Genomic DNA, 18,001 nt, shown 5'->3' on the forward strand with positions numbered 1-18,001 from the left:
AAGCTACATTTTATTTAAGTGTCTTACCTAAATTTTAAAGCACTTGTTCACAGGAGAGCTGGCTCAGTCTGCCTGGCACACATGTATCTAAGGAACATACACAGTCATATGCTAAGGGAGACCTTCTCTGCATAACACAGGCACCTCTCTCTCTGTGTAGGGACTATAGATGTCTTTCAATTAGGGGTAGTAGCCCTAATGAGATAATTTCCAGATGCCGACACCAAAGTTGAGGCCTATTGATGCAGGCTAGAGGGATAATAGACCCACATCCTACACATCTCAGGACCACACTCCATCCAGCAGGTAGCATGATATATCCCGGGGAAGAGCATCCTTTTCTAGAAGGTGAGCCCCAGTGCAGCTGGCTGCAAGAAACTCAGTCTGATACACAGCAGGCAAGCAAGAGCCCTAACCTTCACCAATTTTAAGACCCCTAAACCTGGGAAGAGAGGAGGTCTAAGCTTCTGGTGTTTTCTCTTTGGACTATATTTCTTTCTATCCAGAGATGTTTCAATGTAAAACCTATAAATATGGTGGAAATCCCTGTCTCTAAGTCAACACTATCACTCACTGCCAAATGACTGTCCTGCCTCTTGCCTTGAAAGTTCTCCTCTTGGTCAGGATCCAGGTGATCAGAATCAAGAGGAAAAGCAGGACATATTGTCATGGAAAATATCCCACAACATCACAGCCAGGGCAGAAAGACGAGTTCAATCTCCATCAGTCTGGCAGTGTGTAAAACTTGAGGCAAAAGAGGAGCACTGTTTGTTGTAGCTCTGACCTCAGCAGGTTTATTTTGGCGCTTCCCCTGGTGCTATGGGGGTGCAGGAGCTGTCTATTTAAATTCTCCATACAGAGCTCTGAGAGAAGACAGATTAATTTTTCCGCAGAGCCGGAATTTCAGAGTGTATGTAGTGCCCAGGGAAACGACTGGACAATTAGGGAAGAATCTGTTTCAGCTAGGTGCCTGACAGAGGTCGCATCCTGCAAACAGGAGTGGGTCACCGCCTGGGGCTCAGGCAGGTTTTAGAAATTTGCGTATCAGTTCGAAGGGATTTAAGCAGACAGGATAACATTTATTGAGTGATTGTGTCTTGCTTGACTGATTTCTGTTCCTTCTCTTTGTGATGCACATCACCCTCACTATAGCTTCTTCAGTGCCATTATCATTAAATGATATTTTCTCAAAATCCTGATCTTTCTTTTCAAAGATGTGAGCAGGCTCAGCCCCAGCAATCCCCAGAATTTCATATCTTCCTCTTATTATAACCTTCTTAGAACATTGTAAGAGGTAAAGATGACACTTGAGGCAGCTCTGAGTTAAAACCATCAAGGCTAAATGGCACCAGTAGATAAGAAACTGAAAAAATTTTTGGCCACTGGAGGTGATGCAAACTTGAATTTTGTCACATTAAAGCCAGAATATTAACCCCACCCTGCCCCAATCTTTGCTCAGTTAAGAATGCTAAATGCTTGCAAAAGTTTTCGTCTAGTAATGCCCCCAAATAGTTGCATTTGGAATTCACAATAGTCTAGGAACTGGGGAAGAACACAGTAGAATAACAAATACATCTTTCTTGTTTTGAATTGTAGTTTAATTTTTCTATTTGGCATCTAAATATAATTGCATGACTTTTTAGATACAAATTGTTGGTCAAAGGTAGAAAGAAATTGTTGTCTTTACCATTTTTGGTCATCTTTAATCTTTTTTTTCATGGCTTTATGCTCTTCTACACAACATTTTATAAAGTTTGTGAGAATCTAAGACATTACTCGGGATTCAGACCCCTCTGAAAAGTGCGTAACTGGCAATGGAAATCAATGCTGGTTACCTGTCTGATAGGCTTTCATGCTTTTATAAATCTCATTAAACAACTATTTGCAACCCAGCTATTCAAGTAAAGTTGTGAATTTGACTTTAGTTTTTCACTTTATTTATCTGTTCTCAGTGCCTTTGCTCATAGAATTAAAATTGAGGACACATCAGTAACTATAAGAAACAAACATCTGTACATTTTAAGGGTCGGGTCCAGCACTATGAACTTGGGAGTATGTCACTTTTCCAACAAAATCAGTTATGTTAGTTAACTCCGACTCGGCTTTTGTAAAGTCTTTCCTGATTAGTGTGTACCAGTGTGCTGTCCATTTTCTCTACAACCCTGAATTTGGTTTTGCCTGTGCTTGGATTTAGAGATTATAAAGCTGCTATTGCATGGATTTTTCTTATAAAACCTTTAAAATACTGTCTTGCACTGGCTTCCTTACACTCTTCAACTATGCACCTCATATAGCTCATATATACCTCATGTACTACAGACTCCAAAGTCTGAGAGAATTAAAGGAAAACCATCTTGTCTTTCAGAAACCTGGGAAACGGGCCACCAGACCCAGAGCCTACTGCTTAGCTGCCCTATTTTCTTCTTTTTCTTTCCTAACCTGTTCTGCTCTCATCCTTTGTTTCATTAATTTTTCAGATTCTGCCTCCAGGACACCTCTCTCTGATTCTGGCACGTTCTCTGCAGTCTCTCTGGCGAGCACATCGAGAGGAAAGCAGCGCCGGCTTCCCAGCAGATTCTGCCACCAACTTCCCCTCCCAACTACATACAGAGATGACAGTTTCTCCCATTGACCTCTTGCTCCTCGTACATTTGTGAAATCTGTTATTGTTTGTCCTTCTAGCTGCTGCAATTTTCTCTCCATTTCCAATTTTGGCTTTTGTGATCATCCCCTTATTTGCTTATTTTTTTAGACTTGTTTATCCCTGCTCAAAGCAATGACCCCATTGATGTATCTGTCTTGTATGCCTTTATCCTTTCTTTTATTGCTCACTATATTTCCCTGGTCAGCTGTGTTTGTCTTATTTTCCCCTCACGCTTCAGCTCTCTTGGCTTTCAGCAGAATATATATCTGGTCTTCCTAAAACACACTTTTGAATATTCCACACCGCTTTGCTGTGTGGCTCAGGCATCTCCAGTTTTCGGAATCCGTCATGAATAATTCTTGTGGAAAGAATGTTGTTGAATTTTACAGCAATAAGCTCCGAGAGGACATATAGACATTAATAATTGAAGAAATTGAAGAAATAATATATGAATGTTTACTCCTTAGTTAGATGATAATTTATGGGGGTTTTTTAACTCTCATGCAATTTTTCGTCATTAAAAAACATACAATGCCACTCACTGACACATTCAGTAAGACCTTTCCTCAGGAATTACTTTACCAGAGTTGAACTTCTTGATTTTTGTATATTTATTACTAATTTAATAAAATTTTCAGCAGAATTAGTATGGTTATTATTTCTAAGCTATATCAATTAAACATATCTCTTGAAATACATAGAGCATAGAACCAGAGAATTACAAGGGATTTTCTATATGAGGTTACTGATTAATATTCTCCCCTCCATGATATGCAACTCACACATCAAAGGTGGGACATTACACCTATGTCTGTAGGACACTTTCCTCTCAGAGTGTCTTATTTCCCTACATGAATTATAAAGGGAGCTTATGTGACTAATAAAGGTTCAGTCAACTTTAAATAGCTAATTTTGATAAAGCAATTCCTATCTGCCATGTTTTCCAACCTTCCTTTTTCATTTGTATCTCCTTTCTATTGAATCTATTATTTCAGAAGACTCATGCTATAAGATCCAAGTCAAGAAAAATAAGATGATGGCAGTATTATGCCCTAAATCTGAATATTTTTTCTTCGAAGATTGTTATCTTTTTTATTTTCTCATTAGTACTTTGAAAAACCTTGTAATGTGGGGGTTTTTTCAATCTAAAAAGTGTCCCTAGCAACAGTGCTCTCAGTTTTTCTTTTTTTATGCGAGTAACGTGAAACAAAACATTTGGTAGGTAATAGAATCTAAAAATTTACTATATAGATATCTACTGAGGTTATCAGAAACACTTACTGAACCACTTAAGTATCTGAAGTGGTACAGAGGTAGAATTTTATCATATACAGTTGAGGATAGCAAATTAGGAAGAGTCCGCTTGGAAGCAAACTTCTGCTTGAGGCTTCAGGCAGAAAGTTCCCAAGGCATTTGCACTTGTCCCACTGGATACCCATAAATATTATTTTTGCTTTGGATTAGATAACTTCCAAGTCCGTATCTCTAGATGAAGACTTTTACGGTATTGAGAAAACAGGCATTTTGCAGATAAGTCCTGTAACAAATCCAATCTTCGAAGAATGTGCAAACCTAATTAATTTGCAGAACACTGCATCTTAATAAATCACTCTGAAAGCAGTGACTACTTTTAGCTTTAAAGGGCTGATACTATCAACTGATCGCACTTGACCAGAAAATACATATTTGGATTCCATCAAACCCTACAGCTTGAACTCCCTGCACTCCAGGAGGATGCCCCTCCCAGCAGACTATGCACTATGACGAGGAAGAGCTGGTAGTGCTCTTGTTGAAGCTGGACTGTTGAATTGATAGAAATGAAAGAATCATAATAAAATCAGAAAAAGAGATTGACTCCAGTCTAGAAGTTTGCGTACTCAAATTCAGCTGAGCTTCAGCTGAGGATGATTTTCTCTTCATATTTAAATGATTGCTTAAAGTATGCCAAGTCACTACAGAAATGAGCAGCAAACCCAGCGGACAGTATTAACTGTAAGGCAGTGGAGTCAAACTTCTTTGTGGGAAATTATTTTTGCTCACTAAGCCACACTGGTCAGGAGCCTTTTCTACCCTACAGAAGTCTCATGTAATGTCTGCGTACTGTCCTGGAACATGGGAGATACTAAGTTGAACCTTCCTAGGCTGTGAAAGGTAAAGAACTTTGCTGAGTATTCTAATCACCAAACTATAGAAGAGAAAACAGGAAGAGCAACAACCTCAAGAAGGACATGGAGATTTTTGAGCTTTTGTTTCACAGAGATGGCTAACTGCAGCCTAGAAGATAGAGCTACGACACATTGGGTTTGGTGCTTCCAATCAACTGGATTTAAATTCTCTGTGCTAACATTCTGCTGCTATCAATCCCAATCTAGAAGACGGATTTACTTGAATCTGCTTTCCAGGAGCCTGCTAGCAATTGAGCCGGAGCCCTGAATACTGTCCCAGAATTAGACATGCTTCTTGCAATCATTGCACTGCCAAGCACCATAGTATGTAAGGCCATTTACGGCCTTACGGAATGACTGCCCTCACTCCTATCTTCTCAGTTGGAGTTAGGCCCTAATCCAGAGCCAGTGCTTTGGAAAATCTGTGTTCCTATCCACGTTTTACATGCTGAAATATTTTTGTAGGAAGCAGGCCCAAATTACTACGTTTTTATCCATTTAAACTAAAATTAAAAGTAATAAATACCTGTTAAAATACAATAAACTAATCTCTACAGTTCTGCTGTATTTCAGACCTTCCCACAAGCTTCTGGTTCAGTAAATCAGATTATTATAAGCAGGAAGTGCTTTTATATGTGCAGTGTCAAAACACATCATCTTTACTTCATTTATTTGTACCGAATAGTTTGTTGACTTTTCAGATTAGGTATGTACACAATAGTATTTCAGTTCAGTGAAAACTATTAATTTACCCAAACAGGTGCACACTTGACTTGTAGGAATGACTGAAATGCAGAGCATTCTATCCCTTTTTTCCTTCTGCAGTTTCAACTATTTGTATACTGCATTATGGAACAGTAAGAAAAATTACAAAAGTGCCCAGAAGTATTCTGGATCTCAAAAGGTAATGGTAGAAGATGTGATATTTTCTTAACAGAGCTTTAAAAGCCAACTCGATCCTTTTGCACTTCAGAGCCTTTTTATACACATGAATAGCCACAAACACACCACCGATCTCCTCATGTGTACAGCATTATTTATCTAAATAAGCCCTAAAGAAAAATCAGTATCTTTAAAACACAGCATTGCAAAAAGGAGTTACAAATAACATGAGAATACGATGATGTGTTGGAAGTAAATGATGGAGCTCAAAACTTAAGGTTTGGTGGTTTGGGTTTTTTTATTAGAAATTCAAATATTGAAATACGTGTTTTTAAACAAAAAAAAAAGCAGACTGGCTTTGATGTAGTCAAAACAGTCACAGTAACCTAAGTCAAAGTGAGATCTTTTATTTAATTGGATCCTACACATGTCCAGCGTGAAGCACTGCCCCACCCCAATTCACTGAGACTCCGAACTGGTGTAACTGTGATGAACAGTGGCAAATTTACTGGCTAATCTGCCCTCTGGACGGTGAGATCATTTCACCCATGACCAAAGTCTCTGCTCTTGGCACATGACAGCTGAAAGGAAACTTTCAGTTTTGCGACAATTAACCTATTTAAACAATAAGTTTGTTTCATTGGTTGAATCCAATAGCTGTTCAGTGAAGAAAAATGAGGCACAGCAATGTATTTTTAGGTGCTGTATGAATCCACAGGAAAAATCTCAGCCCTGGAGAGCTCATTTAAAGCAAGATGTAAAAAATAAATGTAACAAATCATGAGACTAAAAACTTCTGTGGCAGCACAGGTTAGCAAAGTACATGCCCTGCAGTTGTAGATTATTCAATAGTATTTATATAAATAAATCAATAAAATATCTGATTGCCCCATGACTTATGATGTCATGGATGAGGCTCATCTCTCACCTACCCCTAGGCTTCTAAAAACTAAGTCTATACGTGTCACGTTAAGCTCCCTTCGTAAGTCAATGCAGAGAAACTGGAGCCTCCTGGGAAGCAATTCATCTCACCTTTCTTAGATACTTGCCTATCTCTCCACTGACAATAGAGTTAATGGTGTTTCACTTATATTTTTACCACTCAAGTATCTGATAAAAGTGAGAGAAATCCAAGCCTTTTTCACTCTCTTTTTTTTTTTTTTTTTTTACGTTGCACGTCCATCCCCAACAAAGACAGGACTTAGCAGATTTTAAAACCACTCACCATAATACTTTTGTAAAGAAGAAATCAAAACTCTGCCTCTTTCCTTTCCACAGCTGCTGTATCACTTACCATGAATAATTCTCCTTCCTACAGCTTAGCTATCTTTTCAAGACTACCTGAATGATCCAATGTCAGACAAATGCTGTAGTTGCACACTAACCTTAGAATGGCAAATACACAACTTAACGGTATGTTCCAGAGCCAGAAGCCACAATGGATTATGTCTTGTTGCCTCACCCTTGAATACAAGGGCTGATCAAAGAAACTAGGATAGTGTAAAGAGCAGAGGTTTTAATGACTCCTATTGATTCATTAGACGAAATGCATATAATCAAGTTTTGCTAAATGACTATTGATTCTGCACACTTTGATGTTAGATGTAACCCGGACACGTAAAAATGGGAACACACAAAGCCAGTGACCCCTTCTGCACTAACTCAAAGAACACTGACTTCTGTGCTAACTCGAAATCCTGAAGTCCACATTTATTTCAGAAATCTAAACTGGAAGAAAAACATTGGGAAAGAAAACCCTCTATTTTTCTACGTACAGACAAAAATGAGGTTGGCTACACTGAACTACATCAAAGCAATTTCTAGAGCTGCCAAGATGTCCAGATTTGTGTGTATCCTGTGTTTTCAGCCTCAGTGGTAATGACAACTCTGTTTACAGGTACAGGGCAGGGCAGGTCCTAATTTATTTATTTTTCATGATAACATGATATCATAAAATGGGAAAAGTTCGTAATTGATCATTCACCAATTTGAAAGGGTTAGAATATGCTACAAGACCACATCTATCAGTTACAAAAGATCTTTGCGCAGTCACAATGTTTGAGCCTTGGACATGATGTGAAATCTTTCTATTCCAGTATTTTGAACGTAATTGCTTTTAAGCAATTCAGCATGTTAAGTTCAAGCATTCAAAAAGCAAGAGAAATAAACTGCTGGAAATCAAAGGCGATTCATGTAGTTATACTGTCAATCACTTAACAACATGGCTAGATACGTATTAGTAGAATCAACACCCTTAGACACAGACTCGATAGATCATATTTAACAACAACACAGCAGGTCAAACTATCATTCTAGTATGTACTTAAGCATTGAGTAATAGAGTACGCTGTCATTTTGTCTCATCTGTAATGTAGGGCTACTGTAATGAGACTACCAGCTACTGATTCCTGTCACCAATACTCTTCCAATCATCTCTACATAGATACACAATAGCACTGGCTCACAATTTAATTTTAACTAAGAAAGACATATGGCACAGAATTAAGAAATACGACACAACAATTTTCCTGTAACTATAGTAATAAATATCTTACTTGATCCAAAAAGCTAGCAGCTATAGAATATAACCAATGGAAAGGAATAATACTGTGGAGTGGCCTTCTAACACAAGAATGTGACTGTCATCAGTAAACATCTGAAATTACAGAAAAAAATGGCAAAAACAAAGTGATACAAGCCGCAACCACTTCAGAGCTTATGTACTGGATTCTCACCTCCAGCATAAGCTACAGCATACCGTTCTTTGTCTTGCACGGTTGGTTAGGAGTCATTGAAGTGTGAAATATTCTAAATTCTGGTTGTTAGAGGATTGAGATGTTTAAATCTTCCTATTTTGGAAAAAAGCAAAAAGATTGTGCCTTTCGTAACACAGAGAAAACATGATTATTCTAAAGCAGAATAGCAATGGCAGCATTCTCTCTGCTTTATTGCATTATGGAGCTGCAGCTAGAATGGGTCTCTTGGTAAAAATTGTAACCATTATTAACATGCATTCAGCATTATTATGAAGGAACTGAAAGTTTATCCTTCATATTAATTTTTAAGAGTGCTTTCTTTCTTAGTGGACTCCGCACCAAAAAAGTTACCATAAAAATGTTTAATGTAAAGAGAATTTCTAAAATATCTTTATCGTTATATATCCCTGAGCCTGATTTCTAGGACAAAATTTTCATACTAGCTGCTGTGCCTACCAGTTTACATACAAAGTTATAGGCTCACACCTATAACCAAGACTTTATGTTCTTTGCTTTAGATGGACACAGCTCTTTTAGTATTATGCAATTTTCAACAGCCATTAGTCCTTACTAGCAGCTGCTATCAGAAAAGCATTAAAGCAACCTGAGGTTCTAGACCCGCATATTTCTCCTGCTCTAACTTTGGCTCAGTGTGACAGTAAAGAGGCACGTCCTTCAAGAGACACAAATATAATGGCATATGGTTTTTCACCCTATGCAAGTACAAGGCAAGTATTGTGGATCATTATTCTCCCCTCTAAGAAAATGGTGCTGCGCACCCCCTGGCCCCTGCCCCGACTTACAGCCCGAAAGGTGAATGTTTGCTTGTGCTAATAATCTACCGAACTAGTCTCCTTCTGCAGCACAGAGAACTTGCTTTGTTGTAATACTATGGGGTCTTGTGGGCAGTATTTCTACTAAGATATAAGCTCATCTATCATAAAGAAATTGGTTCAAGCTGTTGGCAGGCTCAAAGGACAAAACTGTATCTTTTATGTTCAGTTGATTTTTTTTCACCTTTTTTTTTCATGATTAGAAGAATTAAAAATACTCTAGACTAAATGACAGCTTACCTACTGACTTAATCACATGACTCCAAAAGCCAGATGTCTAGATATGGGCCTAAATGGCTTTGCCTTAATCAGGTCTTTTTTTGATGTATCTGATGAAAGGAAGCATGTCTGTCCAGGTAAAAAAAAAAAAAAAAAAATCTAACTGAATGCCATCACATTCTAGTCCAGAATAGTGAGGCTTCAACTTGACTCATATCACGATTGGAAAAAAAAAAAATACTACAGCATATAATGTTGCTTTTTATAGCTGACAGTGAGTTCTCTTAGACTGTAGAAGAGTCTCTGAAGGAACATGAAAATAGCCTCCCAAGGGAGTGGAAGCCCCACACAGCATGATTTAAATGCGGCAGCTGGGTTGTGGGTGGAAATGGCGGTTTCCATTGAAAATCTGCTGCCAGTATACCTCCTATGGCTAGATTTCACAGGGAAATGTGGCAGTTATCTCACTCTGAAGTTCAGCTGCTCGGTTTGAAAGATGCACAGACAGGAAAGGTAGTAATGGTCAACAACTCATCAGCAAACGGTCCAGAATGATGCAGTGTCCAAGGACCAAAGAGCAAAACTGGGAAATGGATCGAAGTACAAGTGTGTAACAGGAAGATGGCAAGAAGAAGAGTAGATTCTTTAGTTTTAAAAGATGAAAGGTAACTTTTTAGAAAGTGTATGCTACTTCAAAGACCGCTTTTAATTTTTTCAATAGTTAAGCATTGAATGCTTAACACATGTCTCATTGAAAGTTGGTTAGCAATGTGTCAATCACTTTTAGAAATGGTCCCTATATATGTGGGGCACAGACCTATAATGGGAATAATTGTGGCAACATTAAATGTCATCACACTTAACTTCACAGTGCTTAACGTTTACATGACTAAGTTCCTTAGTGAGTAAACTCCCCAATGGCAATATATAGGTGTGTAAGCCTGGGAGTCACTCTAGCAAGCACGTTGACTGTGGTATATCTATGCTGTAAGTATGAGGTACCATGAAAGGAATGTTTCCAGAATCACTTCTCTCTTTCTCGTTGATGTCTGTATCTACTTGCAACTCTGACTTAGGCATCATCTTGAAAATATGACTCATAATCCAAAAAGACGCTTTCCAATACAGGTACAAAAATCACACCTGTAGTATGGCTGGCTACTTGCTCTCTGTTTTGACAGAGGCAGTGTGATACTGTTCTCTGCCTTTTTTTTTTTTTAACAACTCAGGTTGAAACAATTGTTTAGACCCTTTCTTTTATTTTAGTTTTTTTTTGTTTGTTTGTTTGTTTTTTTAACCAAATCAACCTGTTATGGCTCCAAATCTGTTTCCTCTGCAGGAGTCCTTCAATCATCAAACTAGCTTTTCTCTCTCCTTCTCTGTTCTCTGTAGAAAACCTCACACCTCTTTCTCTCCACAGGCCTGGCTTCAACAGCCAGGATAGAAGGAAGCCTCATCCTTGTCAGTCTTTGCCTGTCATCCTTTTGGTATGGCTCTGGCTTAGGAATTAAAAATGTGTTTGGGCCCACTCAGGCTGATGGAGAAGCCAAAGCAGTATATTACTATCTGAGGTAGTATCCTCATTGCTGGTCCAGGATGCACCACTATCACGAAATTTATCAGTGAAAGGACATGTGACTGCTCTGCTGTCTATAGAAATCAGTGCTGTCCCTGCATGTTAGCGTGAGAAGAGAATGTCTGCTGTGCCTACTGGATGACAGGATGCTGTATAAGAACCTGTGGTCTGCAAATCACAACGTTCTGGCATGTAGTAAGCACAGAGCAGCACATCTTAGCTAAGCTGGCAGCACCTCTGGGCATACATAAATAGGTTTTCTATTACAAGTTTGATTAACTACAGACTTGGGATTTTTGTGGATCCTTCTCTTCAGTTTCAGTACCTAAGGTCTACTTAAGTTGTGCTCTAGAAGTTTGTGCTTATATTCCGGTTTATATGTTGAAATGTTTTTTGTGAAAATCACAGATGTAGAAATTCAATGGCGCAAACCTTTTATCTCAGCTCTAATTAACAGGTAAATGTACTAAATGGAAGGTGGGCCAAGTATAAGAAGATATTTTAAGTGTCCAAAATACCTAGAAGGTTTTGAAGGTAGGGATGATAAGCTGCATAGGTATGATGTCATTTCAAATTACCTGATATCATGCAAAGCTATATTGTAACATAGGCAGTAGGTAAATCTTTCCTCTCTCTTCACCAGATGATTCTAAATTTCCTTATGGTCTGAAAAACAGGGAGTTTGGTATCATCTCTGTTTTTCAGACAAGTCAATAAATTTTTGTCTTCCTGGGGAGGGTTTTTTTTTTTCCACAGAGTTCTAGAGCAACATAATTAGAAACTGCTCTGGTGTAAGAGGAATTAAATTCTATTCCTGCTTACATAAGAGATCAGTTTAATCCACAGTATACATAAAAAGTAAAAAAAAATAAAATAATTGCTACTAGCAAATCCAAACTAATCATGATAGTGATTGCTGTGGTTCTACCCGAGCTGTGCACTAGACTGTGATTTCTAAACCTGACTGACTGCTACAATTTTCAACGAACAATCGAAATTATAGTAGATAGAAAAAGCTAAATGTTTTCTCTGTTTTATAGTTTTGCTTAAATGCTGACGTTTCAAATAAGTGGTTCCACTTTTAGTCAATGCCATTTCAACTGCTCAGTCCTTCCTCCTACATCCTTTTAATAACATAACAGAAGCAGCAAGCTTGACTGCTAAGATATGAAGTTAACACAGTAGTCAGAATTTATTTGCGTTCTTTCTAAAATGATGTTTGTTTTATAACTCTGACTCAGTTTTGGAGTCCGTCTTTCTCTGTGCTCTCTTTAGGTCTCACAGGCTAAGCAAGGCCAGGCCACGTCAGTTCTGAGTATGTCAGTATTTCCAAGGAACACCTAGGTGCTGCAGAGACAGTACTATGACTCAGAAAAGAGTACACTTTCCTTGCCAGTAGCACTGAAACAAATTTACCATTGTGGAAAGGATAGAAGACTGTAAAGCTGGTAAGACCTTATGTCACATGGAATTAAAAAGAAGAGCTAAAAGTCTATATTTTAAGAACTAGAAATGTTAATTCCAAGTCCTGCTCAAAATAAAGTCATGCAATTAAATTCTGTTAGAATTGTTCCTACATTTTCAGACAGATAAACAATCTTTTATTTTCATCACTTTCCATCCCAAACTCCTATGCTCTATAGATGTGCCCTGGTAAAATGTTTCTATGACCAGTCTTGTGAGTCAATGTGCTATTGCGAATGTATTACAACATCATAAACAACATGACCTCTGGTGTCATTTGGAATCAAATACTTAACATCACAAAATGCACTGAGGCTACTGTGTGAACATTTGTGAAATGTTTTAACATTAACAGTTCAAAAAGCTTTATGAGCATAAAATACAGTTACTGTAGTAAATTGACTGCAGAGCAGCTGTCTATCTAGTCGGTACTTTGCATCTTCCACTTCCTTTCACAAAGTATGGGATATCCAGAGAATTGTCTGAGAAACAGCTTTCAAAACTAGTTTTTTTGGTCGGTGGCTAGCAACATGAAGCATCTATAAGACTCATGTCAAAGAATATTTATCATATATGTCATGATACATGACATATCTTCTTTTTTGAGATGACTGTTTACTTGTCCCCTTCTCCTGAAGTCGTCCTTATGGCTACTAAGAACTAACCAACCGTTAATCCTCACAGATCACCCTAGAAGAAACCATGCCCAAGCAAGACCTACATTGAACAGTGCATCAGTAGTTCTAGCACATTGTTCTTATTGTTCCTGCAAATACTCAATAACAAGGAATCCATTTGCTAATCTTTGTATAAGCGAACTTTTAACACAAGAAGGATGGTCTAAAGCAAACGCCACTGGAGTAGAATTCAGAGGCATGACTCAACTTCTGGCTGTGACGCAAATTCCTTGTGTGGCAGCAGAGAGTCACGAACTGCTAGTTCACCAAGGGAGCAAATGAATTACACCTCTGTTTCCATGCATAGCTGCACAGTGAAATTCTAACAGTCGAGCAAGGTATGTCTGCTCCTCTTCTAATACCTAGGGATATGTAGGCACTTAATTCACAGCAGAATTTAGACACTGCAATTCGGACTGGAGGAAGGTATTTTCTGTAGGGGGGGGACTTTTGCTCCTGGAATTAATCACCTTAAGCCTTCTTTGTTCTTACAGAAACAGAAAATAACCCAGTGTTTTGACTAGGAGATGGTCAGAGGAGGAATCACAATCCCAGCCTTAGCCATTAGCTAATCTAGAACATACAGAAACGTGTAAGAAATTTGTGGTTCATATCCTCTTTTGCCAGCAGTAACAGAAGCTTCATTTTACACCTCTCAGAAGACTGTTTGCTCATGAGGTTTCAAAGTAATCTGGGTTGAGAGTGCCCACTTCTCTAATACTTCATGCAAAAGAAAACATTTACATGTTCTTTGCTACCGGTGAAGGATTCATTCCATTCCTCACTAAAATGAGTGTTTGTCTTCTATATGAAGTGCTAATGCTGGGATTGGGAATAAGGTTCTTCTCTCTCCAAGTGACCGCTCAAAGCTACAAAACTGTATCCTTCCCTCTTCTTTTTGGATATATTACTGTCCATAAAATAAGAAGAGATCAAGAAAAGAAAATATAAGCATCCTGACATCTTAACTTCTTTATAGTTAATGCAAGTTCCCAAAAGATGGGAGAAATGTGTCCTAACTTCTATGGACAAAGAATAAAACAGTGGGTGAGTGTCATATTTGCATAGATCACAAATTGGAGGGCTTTAAAAACACTTGCTACACTGAAACAAGCAGGTAAGAGATTAGAGATGTACTAACTATGCTATGTACTTAGTATGATATAGGTATCAAGGTGCTCAAATAAATGTTTCCTCAAAGAACACCAGAAATTTGGACAAGCTTGATGTTAAAAGTACAGTTCTACTTTGACTTCAGAGTCAGACACAAAATAAGGGAAGGATGATGAGGGTCTGGACTGGGTGACTTAAAGTAGAAGTTGAACTCATGCCAATTTTCACTCTAGCCTTTATTTTGAACACCTATTCCCCATTCACAAAGTATAGATAAGATTTTCTCATGGAGACATTATGCAGGTGAAAAACAGTAGCAGGTGCATATCATTGGTGAATTTCTTTCACGAGTATCAGTTAGACAGAAAGCATTCCTTCACTACTTCTTCATCCACTTTAGTGGCCTACTCGTTACTTTAAATAAAAAAAAATAAAATTGACAGCAGAGAAATCTGTCCCAGCCTCAGGGAAATGAACCTAAAAAACCTGTTTTAAATGACTGGTATTGGCATTTAAAGGGAATCATATCCTGTCCTGTCTCATTTAGCTTTATAGTATCACAAATTTTATCATAAATCATAGATTTAAGACACAGGCCTAATTTCAATCACAGGAATATTTTCTCTTAGGCATTATACCCTGTCTCCACTCTTCCATGCATACGTACAATGTGACACTTCTGGTTCTTGTAAATAACGGAAGGACATTAGGTTCTGCAAACCCTTCTAACATAATCAATAAGCTTCAAGATTTCCTTGGGAAGGTGATCCATGTGCGCAGCCAGGAAACTAACTTGGTAGGTCCACTCATCTGGTTCAAGTTGTTACCGCTTACAGTGTCCTTCTTCACCGTATAGTGCTGAGGACCTATATATATCTTCAGGACCTATCTGTCCTCTGGGCATTTGATTCTGTACTGTGGATGCATTTATTTAGATTTATTATTGTCATCTAAGATGGCTCAGGAGCACCTCTCCTTTCCCTGTCCTGAGCTGACACCACTAGAAGCAGTACTTCATATCAACCACTAATAAGAAGTGATGTCTTTGAAAGGGCTGTCTCAACTTATTGAAAAACTTCAATATAAGTCTTTAAAGACACATCATAGTGTATTTTAGGGGAAAAAAAAACATACCGAACTATTCTTTTTTCTCTTTTTCCTATAACCTTGTTTTTGTTTTCTTACTACTTTACTTTTTTGTGCCTCATTTCTCTCCTATTTCAACACATATGTGGATTTTTCTGCTAGTGTGGTCTAGTGATTTACAACACGCAGAAGGCAGTTGGTTAATGCAAGTTCTCAAAAGACAGGAGAAACATGTCCTGGCTCCTTCAAATTTAAGTTGGTTTCTTGTCTTCTTCATATTCTTTTGCTAGTCCAGATAACACTTAGGGTGCCTGATCTCATAAAATATGAATATTTGGAAGGACAAGGTGAATTTATTTTTTTTTTATTTATATGATTTCCCCTGCCTCTCTTTTTGATGCTTCTAGCAGAGTTCAGATCATTTTCACTGAGGTGAAAAGTAAAGTGCAGGGCAACACTCTTCTCTGATAGCATGGGTGCCACTTATGGATAAAACCTTTCCAAAATCATCTGTGTTTTTCGTGTTGATGTGGCCACTGGAGCAAGGAATAAGATGGAGTTCCCTCTCTATCCACCTGCCAGTATTCACCAGTAAATTCGCTTGTCTCCTAAGCCCTGATTTGGGATGCTCCAATCCACAGGCCATTTTTCAACTGCACACACAGTAGCTACACTGCTGCTCAGAAAAGGTAGGAAGATGCAAGAAGCTCTGTAATACCCTCAACCCAGTGCACAATGTTGCTCGTGGCTTTTCTAGTTTAGTGTAAGGCTAATAACCATGACTCCATTATCACTAAAATACACATTAATAAACAGATTTCTTAAATATTCCCACCTTTTTAAACCTCAGAATCAACGTTTTTACAGAAATGCTGTAGAAATAATTCACAACATATGAAATAGGGAAACTAGAGTTGGGCATCAAAGCCAGCTCAGATCAGGTCACTGCTGCACTTGCACTGCTTCTTGTAAAGCTTGTCCTCCACTGGTTCAGGTGGTTCCTGCTACAGTAACTCCTATAACATGCAACTCAAATCACGAGTTACAATTTAAAGGTATATCCATTGCAATCTCCACCCCTTGTCCCTCTGGGCCAGGTTATACGTTTTAACATTGCAGTGAACTCCTCCTCTTGCTCCTAGCCTAGCTAGCAACAACATGTTCCTGCTATAGTAATTCCTATAACATACAACTCAAATCCTGGATTATTTTCACCCAGATTAAATCACCTTGGGGTACACATTGGACTCCTCCATCCTTCTGCATTACCCACCAAGTGCGCTCAAGTCCTTGGGCAAAAACAACCCCACAAACAGGTTCTACTCTTTCCCAAGGAAGGAATAACCCAGATTTTTCCCAACAAGTTCCTTACATGTACTGCAGGGATCTTATCTCCTTCCACAGTGCACAGGGGTTTTGACCAGGCAGGGCCAGGTTGGCTGGGAGATCCTCTAGCGTTAACTAGCCAAGCGGCTTCTGCTAAACGTGTATCCCAAAGCTTGAATGTCCCAGCACTCATTGCTCTCAGTGTAGTTTTTAAGAGTCCATTGTAACATCCAGATTTCCCAGAGGCTGGCACATGATAGCAGATGCGATACACTCAGTCAATGTCATGCTCCTTGGCCCAGGTGTTTTTGAGCGTGTTTCAGAAATGAGTCCCATTGTCTGACTCAATTCTTTCTGGGGTGCCATGTCACTATAAAACTTGCAGATCAAGGCCCAAGATAGTATTCCAGGTGGTGACATGGGGCACGGGATATGTTTCCAACCATCCAGCAGTTGCTTCCACCATTGTAAGCACATGGTGTTTGCCATGGTGGGTTCGTGGCAGTGTGACATAATCGATCTGCCAGGCTTCCTTATATTGATACTTCGGCCATCGTCCTTCATACCAGAGAGGCTTTAACCACTTAGCTTGTTTGATTATGATGCATGTTTGACATTCACGGATAACCTGTGCAGTGGCATCAATAGTCAAGTCCACTCCTCAGTCATGAGCCCATTTGCATATTGCATCCCTTCCTAAATGTGTCAGGAGGCCATCGAGCTACAAATAGCTCACCCTTATGTTCTCAATCCAGATCCACCTGAGCCACTTCAATTATAGTAGTCTGATTCACCTGCTCATTATTTCAATGTTCCTCAGCAGCCTTACTCTTGGGTATGTGAGCATCTACGTGACATACTTTTACAACCAGGTTCTCTACCCAAGCAGCAATATCCTGCCATAATTCAGCAGCCCAGATGGCTTTACCTCTGCGCTGCCAGTTGCTCTGCTTCCACTGCTGTAGCCACCCCCACAGAGCATTTGCCACCATCCATGAGTCAGTATAAAGCACTGGCCATTTTTCTCATTCAGCAGTATCTAAAGCCAGCTGGATGCCTTTCGCCTCTGCAAACTGACTCAATTCACCTTGTTCTTTAGCATTTTCTGTGACTTGTCACGTAGGACTCCACACAGCAGCTTTCCACCTTCGATCTACTCTGCTCTCGTGAGACCCCACCTGGAATACTGTGCTCAGCTCTGGAGTCCCCAGCACAAGAAGGACATGGAGATGCTGGAGCAGGTCCAGAGGACGGCCACGA

The 18,001-nt window shown here is 39.0% G+C and overlaps 1 protein-coding gene across 5 annotated transcripts in view; it reads right to left on the reverse strand.

Annotated features, from left to right (window-relative positions):
• Nucleotides 1-18,001, reverse strand: part of MYT1L (myelin transcription factor 1 like) — a 237,473-nt gene that overhangs the window by 105,785 nt on the left and 113,687 nt on the right. The window lies entirely within an intron of this gene.

Source organism: Tauraco erythrolophus, chromosome 2 (assembly GCF_009769465.1).
Source record: "Tauraco erythrolophus isolate bTauEry1 chromosome 2, bTauEry1.pri, whole genome shotgun sequence".
Classification (NCBI taxonomy): domain Eukaryota; kingdom Metazoa; phylum Chordata; class Aves; order Musophagiformes; family Musophagidae; genus Tauraco; species Tauraco erythrolophus.